Source organism: Herpailurus yagouaroundi, unplaced genomic scaffold (assembly GCF_014898765.1).
Source record: "Herpailurus yagouaroundi ecotype Mexico unplaced genomic scaffold, PumYag 182, whole genome shotgun sequence".
Taxonomy (NCBI): Eukaryota; Metazoa; Chordata; class Mammalia; order Carnivora; family Felidae; genus Herpailurus; species Herpailurus yagouaroundi.
The window spans coordinates 10,978,337-10,985,297 of NW_024412413.1; positions in this window are offsets into that span (position 1 = coordinate 10,978,337).

Consider the following 6,961-nt stretch of genomic DNA (forward strand, 5'->3'; position numbering starts at 1 on the left):
GAGATGTGACAAATGTCTGTGTGTTTCGGTGTGTGTGTGTGTGGGGGGCTTGTTATGCAGTGAAAGCTCACTGATACAGGTGCAATCCAACGCCTTCATTTCATGCAAGCGAACACTTGCATGAGGCTCATCTCTGGGACATGCTTGACGGAGTTGGAACTCGAGTCAGTGGCCAGCTCAGGGCCAGAGGTCAGGCCCACCCCCTGCCAGCCTTGTGCTCTCAAGACTCCTGGAAGCGGCCCCCTTCCCGCCTTTGGCTCTTCGGCGACGCAACGTGATTCTCTGGGAAAACTCGTCGAAGTGATCTGCGTAGTAAACTAGCCTTTTTTTCTCTGCGAATCTGGGTCTGAGGCACAAAACACCATTTCCTGGGTCACCTCAAAACCAGAAATGCGGAGGAAGGCGTCATGCCCTGCGTAGAGAAATGAACACGGCAGGTCCGGGACTGCCATCCTTTACAAAGCATGCTTGCAAGTCTGGCTTTGGGCAACTTGGGCTTCCGGTGGGTTCCTGCCGTTCCCTGAGAAGAGTGGCTCGCCGAGCCTAAACCGTGCAAACAACGTGGGTTATGCTGACCACCTGCTTTCCTTCCGGGGGTCTAGAAGTTTGGTGTATGCTGGGCAGGGGCTGCCTACGTGACCAGCCCCCAGTAAAAGCCCTGAGCAGAATCTTTTCTGGTGCATTCCTGGTTAACAGCACCTCGCGTGATTGATAGTCTCTCATTCTCTGAGGATTCAGTTCAAACACCACTTTCTCTGTGAAGCCTTCTTGTGATTACACCTTTCTTCCCTCCATCCCGATAGCCCTGGTCACGTCTAATCGCATAGAGGCAGGTAGCCTGGGAGGGAGGGACCCTCTCATTGTGGGCGGCAACGCGTTTGGTAGAATCCATAGTAGGTAAACCGTAGAGACCTCGAGTCAGTCCGACTCAACACTTGCCAGCTGTGTCACCTTCTCCCAACCAAGCTTTGCTTTTTGTCATCTGCAAAATGGGGACAGATAAAATTGGGTCTGTTTATATGAAACAGAAAACCCAAATAACAATGGTTTAAAGAAATTAGAGGCATATTCCTCCCTTATGAGAAAGAAGCCTGAAGGAGGTAATGTAGGACTGTTCTCAGAGAAGCCTGGTAACTTGCTTCTACCCCGAAGGTCTCATGGCCCCAAATGGCTGCCTGATCTCCAGCCATTGTGCCTGAATTTCAGGTAGGGAGAAGAACGCAGATGGGAAGGGCTCCCCTTAAAGGCCTATTCCTGAGGTTCTGTGCGGCCTGAGGTCAGCGCTTTTTCCCAAAACGGGGTTCTGTTTCCTCCATGTGAACGATGTGGCCATCCATAGCTGGTCCCTAGTTGGTGATGGGACACCTCACAGCAGTCTCCAAACACGGAGTTTGGGAAGTCTTCAGATGGCCACCACTACCATTTATGGAGTGCTCATCTCAGGCCAGGAACTGTGCCAAGTGCTTGTATATCCTCCCATTTAAGATTTTCCACAACCCAACAAAGTGTATTACTATCCCTGTTTTATAGGGGTGAAAACTGAGTTAAGTTACTTGCTCAAGGTCACACAGCCAGGAAGAGGCAAGCCCGGATTCAAGCCCTGTGCTGACCTCATTCCCACTAAAGAAGTTTAGTGGTCTGCCCTCCCCTCGGGGGAGAGATAGGAAAGGTCCAGCCCTTGAATCCAATTGTAGCAAAACCATGTAGGTGACGCTTTCTGTGGCCCCAAAGCTCAGAATTCCTCACCTGTTGGGCACAGCTGGTTTGAAGGTGAGAGAGCTGGAAGGAGCCTAGAGATGGTCTAATTCAATGACCTCATTTACATGTGGGGTCACTGAGACCTGGAGGAGGCAGGGTTAATGAGTGAGTAAGGGGCAGAACTTGCCCTTGAGCCCATTGGGGCTGCACAGTTAGAGTAATCCATCCATCCATCCATCCATCCATCCGCCTGTATGTTTGTCCGTCCATCCATCCATCCATCCATCCATCCACCCATCCATATGTCCATCCATCCATCCACCCATCTATCCATCCATCCATCTGTCTGTATGTCTGTCCATCCATCCATCTATCCATCCACCCATCCATTCATCCATCCATCCATCCATCCACCCATCTATCCATCCATCCATTTGTCTGTATGTCTGTCCATCCATCCATCCATCCATCCATCCACCCATCCATTCATCCATCCATCCATCCATCCATCCATCCAACCATCCATCCACCTGTACGTCCATCCATCCATCCATCCATCCATCCATATGTCCGTCATCCATCCATCCGTCTGTCTGTCTGTCCATCTGTCTGTCCATTCACCCATCCACCCATCTATCCATCCATCCATCTGTCTGTACGTCTGTCTGTCCATCCATCCATCCATCTATTCATCCATCCATCCATCCATCCATCCATCCATCCATCTGCCTGTCCATCCATCCATCCCTCCATCCATATGTCCATCCATCCATCCATCCATCCATCCATCTGTCCATCCGTCCATCCATCTGTCCATCCACCCATCCATCCATCCATTCGCATCCATTCAGTAGATGTTTACTGAAGGCCTACTATGTGCCACGCACTCTTCTTGGCATTGGCACAAGGCAGACAAAAATCCTGGTCCATGCAGGGCACGTGGTTGAGTCCGCTGGGCCAAGTGGGACATGGCAGGTGGTGGGTAGGGTGTGTGTGTCTGGGATTAGTCCTCTCTGAGGCCCCTCCCTTTCATAATTTTCTCTGATTTCTCATGGCTTGGAACTGGAGGCAGGCTCTGTCTGGCAGATGGGCCACCCCTGAATCTTGGGACTGCTGAGGCTCTGGCCTGTGAGACCCCTGCTGCAAGTGAGTCTTCCAAATGTGCCCAGTATCCCTCAGACCTGTCATTCCTTGTCCAGGTTTGGCCACTTGCACAGAGGGACAGGAGGAAGCTGGGCCTGGGGGATGGTCCATGACTTAGTAAGCCAAAGGCAGGGATGGGGGTCAAGGGCAGCAGAGCACCCTTTGACGTTAAAGTTCATGTCTAGAAATTGCCCCTAATGAGATAATTGCACACATGTGGAAAAGGATGGGTACACAAAGGATCTTCTCCACGTCGTTGGTGGCGGGGGAATTTGGGAACTTGGTGGCAGTCGAATGCTCATCGGGGACTGAATGGTTAATAAATTATGCTGAGCCCATATGATGGGCCAGTGTGAGTCATTAAAGAGAATAATGAGGATGTTGAATTCAAGCATCTTTTGGTTTTAAGTAAATATAACTCAGTCTAGCTCAAGCTGGAATTTACTGGCTCAGTTCCTGGAGAGTCAGAGATGTGGTTGGCCTTGGGGACATGGATGTCAGAGGCTCAAAATCTCCCTCCCTCTCTCTCTTTCTCATTTTCTCAGTCTGTCTGAGCTGTTTCTTTCTCTGGCTTAGATGGGTTTTCTCCATAGGACAGCCAGCCTGGCCACACAGACAGGGACAGGCTCACATCAGATCACCTTTGACCTTGGAAGGACAGCCTACCAAAAAAAAAATTCTCAGGGAAAGACTCTGATTGGCCAGGCCTGGGTGATGTGCCCACCTCTGGACCAATCCCCTGCCATGTCACGGGAGGAATGCCATGATTGGTCAGGACCGGGTCACATGTCCAGCCTCCTGGTCAAGGAGGAGGTGGGGAGAGCGGCTGGGGGACAGCCACACCAGAACCACCAGGAGAAGGGCCGTTCCTTAAAGGAAGGAACACTGGGTGGATAAAAGCAACAAATGTCTACTCTTGCTTTGTTTTTTGTTTTGTTTGGCTTTGTTTTAGTTTCTCTTGTTTTTATTTTTATTATTTAGATGATCCTAGACTATATTGATTGGTACGGAACATTACCCTCAATCCGGAGCTGAGTGTGGGGTGCGTCTTTGCATACAGGAAGGCGGCAGACTGTGGAGCCAGAGTGCCTGGGGTTCAAGGCCGACTCTGCCGCTTTCTGACTGTGGTCTTGGGCAGTTGGTATAGCCTCCGTGAGCCCCAGTTTCCCCATCTGTAAAATGGGCCTAACAATAGTGCTTACTCCACATCACTACTTCGAGAATGAAAGAAGTTAACCCACGTCCAGCACGTTTGAGTGGTGGTTGCGTGCTGTAGCTTTTCGACAGACGTTGGCTCTCGTAGATGCCTAGAGCAGAGGTTGTCAGCCTGACGGGGGTCAGGGAGGTAAGTGAGTGAGGCCAGTGGACCTGCTTGGGGGCACAATAGGGAAAGGTGGGGACTGTGGCAAAATAGAGGGGTTGGTCCCGTGCAAAGTGGTCCTCAGCTCCAGCCGACGATTGCCTCGAAATGACAAGAGCCCAGGAAGGCCAGATCTCTGTTTTTCAAGGATTGCTGGGTTTATAAATTTGTGTGTGATATTAATGAGCAATTCGCTTTTTCAAGACCTGCAAAATGGTGAGCTGGAGAGCAACACGAAAGCCAACAGAAATGGGTGGACCCGGCTCATGGTTCATCCATTTGAAGCCTCGGAGGGAAACACACGTTGGAAGGATGTTCAGCAAAATGTTAACAGATATTGTCTCTGGCTTGTGGGATTTAAGGTCATTTGAACGTTCTTTGTATTTTAAAATTTATTTTTGTTAAAAAAAATTTTTTTTTAATGTTTGTTTATCTTTGAGAGAGAGGGAGAGACAGAGCGGGAGTAGGGGAGGGGCGGAGAGAGAGGGAGACACAGAATCTGAAGCAGGTTCCGGGCTCTGAGCTGTCCGCACAGAGCCCGACGCGGGGCTCGAACCCACAAACCTGAGCCAAAAGTTGGACACTTAACTGACTGAGCCACCCAGGTGCCCCAAATTTATTTTTATTTTTATTTTTTAAGATATTTATTGGGGTGCCTGGGTGGTGCAGTCAGTTAAGCGTCCAACTTCAGCCAGGTCACGATCTCGCTGTCCGTGGGTTCGCGCCCCGCGTCGGGCTCTGGGCTGATGGCTCGGAGCCTGGAGCCTGTTTCCGATTCTGTGTCTCCCTCTCTCTCTGCCCCTCCCCCGTTCATGCTCTGTCTCTCTCTGTCCCAAAAATAAATAAAAAAACGTTGGAAAAAAAAATTTATTTGTTTCTTTGAAGCGGGGGGAGGCACAAGTGAGTGAGGGGCAGAGAGAGAGGGAGAGGGAGAGAGAGAGAGAGAAACGGGGCTCACCCAGAGCTTGTGTTTTACTCGAAGCAGGGCTCATGCTCACCCGATGTGGGACTCGAACTCACGAACTGTGAGATCGTGACCTGAGCCAAAGTCAGAGGCTTAATGACAGAGCCACCCAGGTGCCCCTCTCTGCGTTTTTTAAAATGTTTATTTTGAGAGAGAGAGAGAGAGAGAGACAACGAGCGAGCACGAGCAGGGGAGGGGCAGAGAGAGAGAGAGAGGGAGAGAGAGAATCCCAAGCAGGCTCCACACCGTCAGCACGGAGCCCGATGTGGGACTCAGTCTCACGAGATCATGACCTGAGCCGAAACCGAGAGTTGGATGCTTACCCGACTGAGCCAACCAGGCAGCCTCCTTTGCATTTTCTATGTTAGTCTGAGCCTTGGGCTCACATCCCATCTCTACCCACGTGGCCTGGGGCGCGTGACTCGACCCTGTGAGTCGGTTTCCTTGTTGCCAAAGGGCAGATAAGAAAGCCTCCTTCGCTCCTGGGGGGAGGAGGAGATCGCCAAAGCAAAACACGCGAAGGTCGCGGTTCAATATTTAAAAACAAAAAAAAAATTTTTTTTTAACGTTTATTATTTTTGAGAGAGCGAGAGCCAGAGAGCAAGCAGGGAAGGGGCAGAGACAGAGGGAGATAGAGAGTCGGAAGCAGGCTCCAGGCTCTGAGCTGCCAGCACAGAGCCCGATGCGGGGCTTGAACTCACAGACGCGAGATCATGGCCTGAGCTGAAGTCGGCCACTTGCCCGACTGAGCCACCCAGGCGCCCCGGTCGTCATTCAGTATTGAGGACACAGGTGTATATGGTGCATGCAGCCGGTACCTAAGGGTGCCGCCCGGCTCAGACGTCCGAGAACGTGGCCCTTCGGTGCTGGAGATGTGTGTGTTTCCAGGGTCCCCAAGTGTTTTGATCTGAGCCTAGGACTCGCAAGGTGGAATGTCGAGGGGAGGGGAGACGCGAGGTGAGGGCTGTCATTCCACACCGAGTGGGTGGCCGGGAGGTCCTGAGTGCAAACCCGAAAGCCACCACCAACGCTCAGTGATAAGCCTGGGGCTGGGGGGCTCTTAGCCCACTCAGTGGGGGCTTCCCAGGGCAGGGATGCCCGGCCAGAGCCTTGGCTATTTGTACGAGAAAGGAGAGAACGCTACGGAAGGTCAGGCAGGAGTTTGTGCTTCAGAGAAGGTGGTGGTGGAGCTGTTCCAGGTTCGTGGAACAGCGCGAACGAAAGCTCAGAGGCTGTGATGGGGCAGAGGGTGGGATTAGTTCTGTCTCAGGTCTCTCCCTCCCCCCACGCCTCCTCCCAGGCCTCCACCCTCCACTCAGCTGCTCCCAGACTTCCACTTCCGCTTTCCGACACAGGTGGTAGGAGTTTGGGGACAGCAGCTTCTGCTGGGGACAGGAACACACATTTGCCCATCAAGCATATGCAGGCAGATCGTGTGCACGCAGGGGGCTCTGTCCCTTCTGGAAAGCTCACCGGAGTGGGGCCTGGAAGGAGCAGAAGCCTCCAGGGAGCCTGGGTGGCTGTGTTGTGGGGTGGGCTGGGGCTGAGGTCTGGCGGAAGCCAGAGGCCGTGTCTCCCTGCGGTGGTCGCTAGATGGCCTCGGCTGTCTCGGGTGCCTGTACCTGTATGACCACACGCGCCAGGGCTCTGCTCACCCCTTTTGGCCCAGGCGGGCCCGTGCTCACACTGGATCCTGGGAAAGAGCACCAGGCATTTGCAGCTTGTGGGTGGGAGGGGGGTGGGAGGGGGCTTCAGGTGGGAGCCAAGGTGTTAGCCTGGGGGGGGGGGGCCCTGCA